General features: G+C 41.4%; 3 long non-coding RNA genes across 4 annotated transcripts; 1 reads left to right on the top strand and 2 right to left on the bottom strand.

The window, feature by feature from the left end:
- Positions 1-239: 239 nt before the first annotated feature.
- Positions 240-3,813, bottom strand: LOC118416662. The gene is made up of 4 exons (XR_004831238.1): positions 3,677-3,813; positions 2,146-2,288; positions 633-758; positions 240-365 (listed from the first exon to the last, which is right to left on the bottom strand). It is a non-coding gene; the product is annotated as an uncharacterized LOC118416662 (long non-coding RNA).
- A 1,250-nt stretch (positions 3,814-5,063) lies between these two features.
- Positions 5,064-7,297, top strand: LOC118416667. Its single transcript, XR_004831241.1, has 2 exons — positions 5,064-6,073; positions 6,616-7,297. It is a non-coding gene; the product is annotated as an uncharacterized LOC118416667 (long non-coding RNA).
- LOC118416669 lies at positions 6,541-9,903 on the bottom strand. Of its 2 annotated transcripts, none has more exons than XR_004831244.1 (3): positions 9,791-9,903; positions 8,646-8,686; positions 6,541-7,832 (listed from the first exon to the last, which is right to left on the bottom strand). It is a non-coding gene; the product is annotated as an uncharacterized LOC118416669 (long non-coding RNA). The 2 variants fall into 2 exon arrangements; XR_004831243.1 differs by lacking the exon at positions 9,791-9,903 and adding an exon at positions 9,332-9,384.
- Between the last annotated feature and the right edge of the window lie 1,493 nt (positions 9,904-11,396).

The following is an 11,396-nucleotide window of genomic DNA, read 5'->3' as shown; positions in this document are numbered from 1 at the left end:
TCATTTCATCGTATGGATGATTTATGTAACTAGACGAATATTTTTCGAAGTAAACGGACTTGAATTTATGATGAGTTCGTTGCTAAATGATTCTTTGGGAAAAATTCCGATGACACAACTTAAAATATTTAGATATTGATATGTAATTTGATCTTTCTTAATCCTTCCTTCTTCCCCTCTCTGACTGCGGACTATCTACTTGCATTATACAATTAAAAAAAAATAATTCTAGCACAAAGTACACCTGTAAGGTTTATTCAGTTTTATTCAATATGCCATATTTGGGCTGTTGACGCTTTGAAAAAGTCAAACTTCGGAAGTCCGGACCGGTTGGTGTCGCGGTAGCCAGCTTTACTTCCAGTCATCTGTAAAACAAAAAGATGACAAGGAATAATGAGATTAGATCATTATACATGTATCAAATTACATATCAATATCTAAATATTTTAAGTTGTGTCATCGGAATTTTTCCCAAAGAATCATTAAGCAACGAACTCATCATAAATTCAAGTCCGTTTACTTCGAAAAATATTCGTCTAGTTACATAAATCATCCATACGATGAAATGAAACACTTTAACATATAACAACTGCGCTCATCGATGTGGGAACAGAACTGGTCAGGTTTCTTACCGTCTTCCTCATATCCCCGCTCCTCCATGGGTGCGTCGTTTCCAGCCAGCTTCCCGGGCTGATCATCGAGGTCCTCCAGATCCTCCAGGAGGAACCTGGCCTCTTCCACGACCTCCATCAGTTTCTCTGGAAAACAATAAGTAAAGGCGGGCAATAAGAAAACGCCAGTGACGGAGGTGTGATTGAGAGCACATAGACTTAAGGTAACACTTATTTGTGTATACTATCAGATCGGAATATGAGACACCACATTCATAGCCCACACAAGTTTGTCAGAGAAGCTAAAAACAACGTTCACATCAAAATAATAATCACAATCATGTCGCTCTTCAATATTCCAAAATAAAAGTTATCCTTCTACAAATACATATTGACATGCAGAACATCAAGACTATACACATCAAAAATATTTTCTCTCTATCCAATCTCACCATGCTAATTGCTTCGAAATGAGACTCTTAAAAATACTCATACCATTCCCACATTTTCTAAAATTTGTCTGGTGGGATTTGCCAGGACCTTTGGTTCCTTTGAAGCAACATCACATCATAATGATGGCAAAACAGCCCCAACTATGGGGGCAAAACATTAAGGATTATTAAGAAAATTACCGACCCAAAAGTAGGTCAGCCTCAACAAAAAACGGAATGTTAATTGCACACTCTCAAAGCATTGCCGTGCAATCGTCCTTGTTAAGAAGGACAATGCAAGTTTGTCAAATGTTCACATTGACGTTTTTTTCTAGACTTTAAGCTGAAGGAAACTAATCATTAGGTACATCTATAGGTTATCAAAAGACTAGAAATTAAAAACTTTGTCAAGAATTTGTTGACATCCTTTATATATCTTTAGAAGTGCTTTCGGCTGATACCCAACACCTGAAATTCCATACCCTACGCCTACGGCATACATGTCGCCATACATCAATCAAATTCGCATGCGAATGGTTTCTTGATTGGTCCCTACGGCATTACACTCCAGGTGTAAGATTTTTTACTCACACACCTTTCATATCAAGTCGACCGCATCTCTGCTGATATAACGACATTTAACATGCCAGGAACTGTGTATCAGTTACGACATCACATGTGGTATGTCATTAAAGCTCCCTATACCTGAAAGGGACAGGATGTGGCTTTAAACGCCAGCAATAGAGAGATCGCATGACTTGATTACATAGTTTGTTTGTTCAGACAAAACTTTCACATACCAGACCAACCTTATGGATTTTTTTAACGTTTGAAAACCATGAAAACTTGCTCGTTACACATATAACATCACAAAGATATCGATGAGGTAAAATGCCATGGCACCAAACTTTTCAAACAAGACACACTGTTCAAAAGTACCTTAACATTTGGGTACAAACCATGTACGTAACATAACCAAAATGTACATTTATTATTTTCTTCTCTATCCAACCCCCCATGCTGATTGCTTCGAAATGAGGCTTTGAAATAAATGCAGAATATTCTTCAAAAGGCCCACAGAAAAATCCAACCGATACACCCACCTTCCGGATCGCTGTCCAGTTTCGGCTTGCGCCTACGCCTACGCCTGCTGCCCCAAAAGCCCTCCGAGTCGTCGATAAGCATGGCCACCATCAGCAAGGTCACCAACAGGACACCAACGAACAGCCTCATGGTGGAGCTTGGTCTGAAAAACGATCAGGAGAGGATTCGGTTATACCCTGTCACATTATCCACGATCTTCGGGCGTATCGATGGAAGGTCGGCCATATTTAAGATCGACAGAGGGTTGCGCGTATTCAAAGTTTCACCCGAAAACCGTCCCTGTCAAATAAAAGCCATACTTTGTACCTTGTACTGTAACAATTGTTGTGGAATAAAGTTATTATTATGAGAGAGGCCTGGGCGATTGCCGCAGAATCATCGTCCGATCGATTTTCGCCAAATATGACAGGGGAACTAGGAATGAAGTAATATTTCCTCTGATATTTTCATTTGGGCCATGTTGATTTGATCATATACGGATGACCGATGACCCTTGCTGAGACCGCATCTTTTGTTATCTCTATGTACCAAAGGCCATGCCCTACTTGTTCACTGTCCCTTGAAATGTGTAGCTTCTCGATGCTTCCTCCCATTGTCTTCTAACAACGCCCCCTTTTCTGCCATTAGAAAATAGTACTGTGAAACTGATAGTGAGATCGCGTGGCGTAATCGGCAGCGTGTTGGGCTCAGGCCCAAGAGGTCCTGAGTTCGAATCCTCAAATGAGTATTTTGCTTCGGCTTATGGCATCGGTAGTCTTTGTGGCAGTGGCAGGCCTTAGGGGCATGTTCGGGCATGACGCACCCACTATACACGAGTGAGGGGTAGGAGGAACCCCTGATAGAAAATAAATGTTAAAAGGTATCAAAATCGTGATTTGGGGGTACTAAAGAGAGACCCTGGGCACTGTTTGGTATCACTATGCACCTATATAAGCCTTACTTTTTCACTGTCCCTTGAGCTGTGATACTTTTCGATTGTCTGCTAACAACGCCCCTTTTTTGCCATTCAAAAATAACGCTGTGCCACTGAACCAACCTGATTTGGTCACACCATGGATGCCTGAGACAGTTTTGCAAGCTTCCTCAACTCATCTTCACCTCAATGAGTATCTTCGTTTCTCACTGTCCTTGGTGATTTTGTCTCAAGTCAGTGAAGGACAGGTGAAAAGGTTAGATAGCATATACATACCACCAGTTAGACAGCATTTACAGGTCAGTGCTGCAAGTTTGAAGATCTCTGACGCTGTCAACAATTTTGTGTCACAGGTAGGACCATATTTACTGGCTAGATTGTAGTTGTGTCAGGCCGTACTTCACTGGTGGCAACTACGGCGTACTTCAGGAATGTTAATTAGCTGTATCGGATCCAGTTCTGTGAACTACGACGTAGCTCGGCAAAGTACGGCATAGTAGGCCGAAGTACGGCGTAGTTGAGTTTTACCCACGTTGTGACATGTAGACAGTATGTATTTGCACGTACGGGGTGTTGTGCCCTTAGCTTAAGCCATGCAAGTAGGACTTGGATCTTACCTTATGAATCTTCGGTCTGGTAGATCACGGTGTGACTTGAGATGACGAAGTAGAGTTATGAAGAGCGCGGGTAGGAACGGGTTTATATACTCTGTGTACCGTCCTCATTATAACCTCACCTAGCAAGTATGTACATGAGTATGCAGATGAGTAGACATGCCCTTCTGGAGATGAATCTTGTTCTCACGTGCTTATTCCGTCTGTGCAACGTGACAGTCTTACTTATCGTACCCTGAGCTAGCAATTATGTAAATGAGTAGTCACATGAGAAGACATGTCAATCAAACCGACTGACATACATCTATGATATCACCAAGTAGTCAAACCATGCTTGCGAATTAAAAACGTTTGGACAAAATAAAAAGTTGCCTTCATTATGAAATCTAAGTGGTCAGAACAGCTGGGTTATGGGCCAAACACCATGCTGTTGCACCACACGACCCTTCGTGGGAGACCCTGGACCCTTTGGTATCTCCAAGGACGTTATATAACGTCCTTAATCTCTCTATGCATCCGCAGGGACGTTATATAACGTCCTTGATACCTTTATGTTCCCATGTTCTACTTGTTCATTGTGTTGCTTATCTACATTGTCTGCTGACAACGCCCCCGTTTCTGTGTTTCAAAAATAATACTGTGGCACTGATTTGGTCATACCATGGTTGCTTGAGACAGTTCTGCAAGCTTCACCTTCAATTTTGCCGCCAAGTAGTGGTCTAGATCAATATTCTATTCATTAACATGCTTCTCCACAACAGTGGACGGTATGGTGAAACAGGTGTTCCTTTTCAAGGCCACCATATGAACGGGTCTTTTCTCTGATATCTTCATTTAGGTCATGTTGATTTGATTATACGGATGACATCCTCTGTAAACCCCTGAACTGATGCGAGTGTGTGAATTTACAAAAAGTTTGGCCAAAATAAAAAGTTGCCTTTATTATGAAATCTAAATGATCAAAACCTCTGTGTTATGGACCAAACACCCTGCCGAGACAGAGACACCGCATCTTTTGTTATCTCTATGTACCCAAGGCCATGACCTACTTGTTCACTGTCCCTTGAAATGTGTAGCTTCTCGATGCTTTCTCCCATTGTCTTCTAACAACGCCCCCTTTTCTGCCATTAGAAAATAGCATTGTGATACTGATAGTGAGATCGCGTGGCGTAATCGGCAGCGTGTTGGGCTCAGGCCCAAGGGGTCCTGAGTTCGAATCCTAAAATGAGTATTTTGCTTCGGCTTATGGCATTGGTAGGTCTTTGTGGCAGTGGCAGGCCTTAGGGGCATGTTCGGGCATGACGCACCCACTATACACGAGTGAGGGGTAGGTGGAACCCCTTATAAAAAATAAATGTTAAAAGGTATCAAAATCGTGATTTGGAGGTACTAAAGAGAGACCCTGGGCACTGTTTGGTATCACTATGCACCTATATAAGCCGGCCTTACTTTTGTTACTTATCACTGTCCCTTAACCTAATTTGGTCACACCATGGATGCCTGAGACAGTTTTGCAAGCTTCCTCAACTCATCTTCACCTCGTCTTTTGTTATTCTTTGCAACTTACGGCATGTATTTGATCACTTTGCAGCTGCTTTACACAATTTACAGTTGTGCACGATGCATTTGCAACTGTCCAAAATGACTTTCCTTTGTTGTCGCCGATTAAACCCGTAAAGGGGGATTCCACTCATGAAACGGGTATTTTTCCCATATACATTACACTCTTCGGAATACAAATGCACCCGACTTTTGACTAAATCACCACGACTGACTTTTCGACCAAACACTGTTCTAAACCTATGAACCCCCATACGGGACCGCTTCCAATTCTCGGCTTTGACCTGACGTCACGGGTTTTCCAAATATGGGCATCCACACAGATCAAAACACGAAGCAGACGACAAAGTGTCATGGCGGACTCAGGCGGCCGTGGCTCAGACTAGTTCGACCCAGACTACATTATGCCATACGCATATGAGCCTGAACGTGATTCTGGAGAGTCGGAGAGTAGCGATGAGAACAATTAGCCTGCAGAAGCCTTTGCTGGGACCGCCACGCAACCAGAGGCGGCATGAGACGGCCGGGATTACGAGACGGAGGGTTGCATGCATGCTAGCGCCAAGAAGCATATGGTGCAGATGCGATGACTACAACTGCAGCCTACAGTGTGTGAGTGTATGTGTTGCCACGACCTTCGTGAGCTGACAGATCCCGTGGACCACAGCAACCCCGATCGCAGCGGTATGGGCGTCGGGAGCGGCCGTAGCCAGCTGAAATGCGTCAAGCTACACGAGGAATTCCATCCCGTCTCATGAGGTCTGTGAAAACTGCACTTATATTATCTACAGTGACAAAATGACTTGGACTGGAAGATGTCAGGGAGCCATTGAGAAATAGGTAAATGTAGATTTTGTGTTTCTGTTCCATTTATTTTGCACGATCTGTGTGTGGGGTCGCACGATGGTGAGCTTACGGAAACATAGCCGCATGTGGTCGAATTTGTGACCTGTATATAAATCTATTAGCAGGACTCGAAATACTGTTTTTTTGTATACCTGCACTGGTGCAGGTAACAATGGAAATTACCTGCACCAGACAAATTTTACCTGCATCATTCTGAACTTAATAAGTATGAATCATACTAAAATTTTTCAGGAACCTTTTTTCACTACAGTATATTACCTGATATGTTGTGCACCTAAAAGTTTCTAAACATCGTTTCCGGTACTTTTTGTGTGAAGAAATGGACAGTTTTGTGATAACTTGTGCCACCAATTTAGTGTGAAAAGTTGGAAATGTTTGTAGGGGGGCTGTTAGGGCAATACCAAGATCTGAAAATAACCAGATTGAAACAAAATGGCAAGCAGTGTACTTGTTGCAATCTTTTAATACAAAAAAAATATAACATTACAATTTACATGCATTTTTGTTTCTCCCAGAATCTTACAACTGTCAGCGTACAGACAGTTTTCGTGCTGGGTCCACAAGAATCATCTTGGGAGATCAGTGTAGCGCGTGGTTCCAGCCTGTGCAGTCACCAAAATAAGACAGACTTATCCCTCTAAAGATGAGACTAATTACATAGGACATTTTCCTGTTAAGATATTTCGCCACCACATGTTCAATTGCTAAATTGATCTGACGTTAAACCAGAGAGTGATCTATAAGTCTGTATTCTACTAACTTTTTACTGTTAGGGTTATCCATTCTTGTTAAGCTTGGGGTTAGAATTAGAATTAGGGTGAGGCTTTACTGCTAAAATAAAACAATCTTGATAACAGTGTTACACAGTTTCCACATTATTTGCACTATAACAGGTGCATTCAACCAAATGCGGACATCTATCTACCTCACCTGTATAAATTTATCTACCTATTCATGGTTTATACAACAGGCCAAATAGAAACCTTGAACATATTAAGTATCCTTATTTTCATATTCCTTTGAACTAGATATACAGCAAGAAAGACATGTATATTAAATCAATATACAATTACATTTCTGTGTAATTTTCAAAAATAGGCAGGGAAAACTTTGGTGGACACACATATATTGTTGTAAAACAGCATTTGTTTCTGACATATGTAGGCAGGATATTTATGAATAAAATGATCCACTGGATATACAATGGGAACTTGTCCTTATTAACATAATAATATAGCCTGTCATATAAAATCAGTATATCAGGATCTACCTGGATTTAACCTGAAGTATATGGGCTACTGCCAACATGTTCAAGTTGCATGTTCATGAATTAATATTTATATTTTCACATTTCTTGTGTCTAAGAGAAATAGGAGCAGCAGTTTTGAAACGTTCAAAACAGAAACTACATGTAGTTTTGTCATATAAAGCATGTATGCTAAAAAAACATAACAAAAATGAGAAAACATGACCATGAAAACAGTAGAGTTCCAAACGAGACTCGTTTACTAGCCTGTAAACCTTGAACGGTACTGTGCAATGGCAGTTTTATTGTCTGGCCTGGAAAGTCAGGCTTTTGGAGCACCTAGCCACCACAAAACTCCCGACGCCTGTGTATGACAGCCTTCAACACCTTTCTTTTTGAAAGTGTAGTCCTGTTTCTTCTCATAGATGTTTTTGACCACATAGTCTCCTTGCCTCTTACTGTAGTCCAACCGCTGCCTTAGGTCAACTGCAAAGAATATATTCTGAAGTCAACAATGTTCTTGTGATTAAGATATTCATTGATGACAAAATAATACTAGGCCACATTTGCATCTATGTTAAAAATGACAATCATGAATAACAAGAGAGGCTGAAATTTACAAACTCCATCTCCCTTTCCATGCAAAAACCGACTCTTCCATGTCAACCTTTTGCTGAAATCGACCATACATGAACTATTAGTATGATCTTAGTATTACAACATCACCCAACTCCAAGATGGCTTTTCTGAATATAACATCCATCAAGCATGCAAGCAAGCAAGAATGGCTTCTGGGCTGCCTACAAAAGAATATATCACTTATAACAGTGCTTAGCACATTTCTGCACCCAATATATATTACTGTACTGACTACAATTCTTAAATCGGATATTTGAAAGGTTTTAAATATAGATTTACACTAGCTACTATACAGTATAGTAGCCACATATTCTTTTACATGCCAAAACAGAGAACATTTCTTATATTAATTTCAGAGTCACTCCCAGGAAAGAAGCAATTATAAGCTTGTCATGATAATGATTAGATTTTGCATGCACTACAAAATCTGTTAGTGCAATAAATGTTTTGGTTTGACTTTAAGGTATACCAGTGCCTAGTCCATTAGCCCAAATCATATACTTCTGTCAATCTTTTTTACCAGAACAAGTAATCTTACCAAACATATCATGTCCCTTGACAAATCCAGTGTTGTCATTTTAAGAAATAAATATACATACATCATGTAAGTAGGCACATGAGGACACTTTTCTACTAGTAATGAAATTAAAAATTAATTACCTTTTGACTTTGGCTTTTCCTCGACCACGTCCTTCTCTTTTCTATCAAACAAAAACAGAAGTGGCAGTTATGCACCAGTTCATGCATAATTTTAAAGACACGGAACTCTATGACATTATTGCATGCTATGGAATTCTGCAAATCCTGCACTTCCGGTGGTGTCTGCTATCTTAGCCAACCTTGGGAACAATTTCTTGTAAATTGTACAACTACAGGCAGTCGAGTGACTACCAGACATTTTGGAATGTACACAAAAAGTTTGAAGACCGTAGTTTTGGGGAATACAGAGATGTTAGCACTTGAATACAATGTAAAAGTTTGGTAATCGTATGTCAACAAAAATGGCTTGGCCGTGAACACTTCTGAATGCAAGGACGATTTTGGGGCCCGATTTCTCGTAAACTGTATAACTACGAGCTTAACAAAAGTAGTCGAGTCACTATCAAACATTTAGGAATGCACATAAAAAGTTTGAAGACCTTAGCTTTTCAGGATGCAGAGATATTATCACTGTAGTAAACTAGGTCATCACATGTCAACAAAAAATGGCGTCGCTAGCCGAAAACACTCTGAATGCAAGGTCAATTTCAGGCCCAATTTCTCGTAAACGGTATAACTACAACTTTAACGAAAGCAGTCGAGTTACTATCAAACAGTTAAGGAATGTACACAAAACGTTTGAAGACCTTAGCTTTCCGGGATGCAGAGATTTTAGCACTGTAGTGAGAGCTGAAAGTATTGTGCGATCCACGCACCCCCGTAGCAAGGCCTGGTGGAGGCTAAAAATGACGCCGCTAACAGTAAACACGCTACTTTCATGGTCAGTTTCGGGCCCAATATCTCGGTACGCTGAGTGAGTGAGAGCAAACCGAAAACGGTAAAATTACTATCGGACATTTAGGAAGGTACACAAAAAGTCTGATGCTCAGCGAACCTCGGAATACAGAAATTTGGCAACTTTTTACGGACCATTCTGCTATCTAAAAATGACTATCTACATATTGGCAGATCGCTACAGAATGGCCCGCAAATAATGATTGGAACGCGTTTGCCTACCAGTTCTGATAGAGGTTGTGCACACATATTTAGTCTAGCCCTAAAAGCAATTCTGAGTATCTAACATCGAAATTTATGCCAGTACCAACCTTTTCAACTGGAAGAGTCCTTGGCGGCTTTGTCGATCCAGCCCGTCCGTAACACACCATGCGCATTGAATTCTGGGATTGTTGGTAAGGGACTAGCGGGGAATTCAAGAAGTCGATCGCTTTAATGCACGCCCTGCGTTCAGGCTTCAACTCATGGTACATTTGACAAAACAAACTTGATTCAAGCATAACAATTTATTCTCTGATGAATTATGATACCCGCTTCTGGAGTGGAATGCCCCTTTAGTATGTCACAATAGTTGCGACTGGGACCATATCGATGGAATATCATCTTGCACTCGTAACCATGTCGACACGTTTGTTTTGTGGTCTTGACAACCTTTCTATTTATCTGAATCGCTGACTAAAGCTAAGGGCAACCCGTCGTACGTGCAATTTGTCCGTACTTCGGCCTACTATGCCGTACTTTGCCGAGCTACGTCGTAGTTCACAGAACTGGATCCGATACAGCTTAACTTCCTGAAGTACGCCGTAGTTGTCGCCAGTGAAGTACGTCCTGACTCAACTACAATCTGGCCAGTAAATATGGTCCTACCTGTGACACAAAGTTATTGACAGCGTCAGAGATCTTCAAACTTGCAGCACTGACATGTAAATGCTGTCTAACTGGTGGTCTGTAGATGCTATCCAACCTTTCACCTGTCCTTCACTAACTGACTTGAGGCAAAATCAAAATCGTACTTTACCAGTATCGTGCGCAGTGTATGTTCTAATTATTCGATGGAAGCCTGTGTGATACAACTTCGAAGCCTGTGTGGCCCAGGTATGACATAAATATAGAATACAACACGGTGTATTCCGTATCGCCAAGGTACCAGCCCGACCGCGGGTCGGATCGCCCGACGGACGAAGGCCGGAGGGTGATCCGACCCGCGGGAGGGCTGAGACCGAGGGTGATGCGGAATACACCGTGTTGTATTTTATTTATGTCATACCCATCTGAGAAAAACACTGTTTTGATGCGAAATGCGCCAGAAGTTGAACAAATTTGTTGCCCTCGAAAAAAAATTGTTGCAACAGTAATGTTCCAACGTCCAAATCAGGTATTCGAACTTTCGATGGCGCCGTACTCGGCCCACTCGAAACAGTTCGATTTATTCGAATGGAGCCCGTGTGATAACCCCGGGCCGTACGGAAAGTTACCAGCCGGTCCGGAACACCCGTATGGAACGTTTTCACGTCACAGGTATGACATAAAACATGTTACATGTTGTATGCAGCATTGACAAACATTTTCAAGTTCAGTCCAATATTCCAGTCAGATCTTCAGGAGGCCAAACCATACATTTAGTCCGGGGTCCCCAAAACAGCTCTCACTCAGAGCACGGAAGGCCATGTTCAGTCTCAAATCGCTACTCCGTTCGTCTGTCTCTCCGAAGTGCCTACTAAGAATATTCGACACTTGTATTAAACCAATACTTCTGTATGGATGTGAAATCTGGGGTAAAGACCCTATAAATGACACCTCACCTATTGAAAATTCCCATAACCGCTTCTGCAAGAATGTACTTGGTGTGCATAGAAACAGTAGCAATGTAGCAGCAAGAGCAGAACTAGGAAGATTCCCACTAGATTTAGATACATC

Source organism: Branchiostoma floridae, chromosome 5, assembly GCF_000003815.2.
Source record: "Branchiostoma floridae strain S238N-H82 chromosome 5, Bfl_VNyyK, whole genome shotgun sequence".
NCBI lineage: Eukaryota > Metazoa > Chordata > Leptocardii > Amphioxiformes > Branchiostomatidae > Branchiostoma > Branchiostoma floridae.
This window is presented reverse-complemented; position numbering and strand designations above follow the sequence as displayed.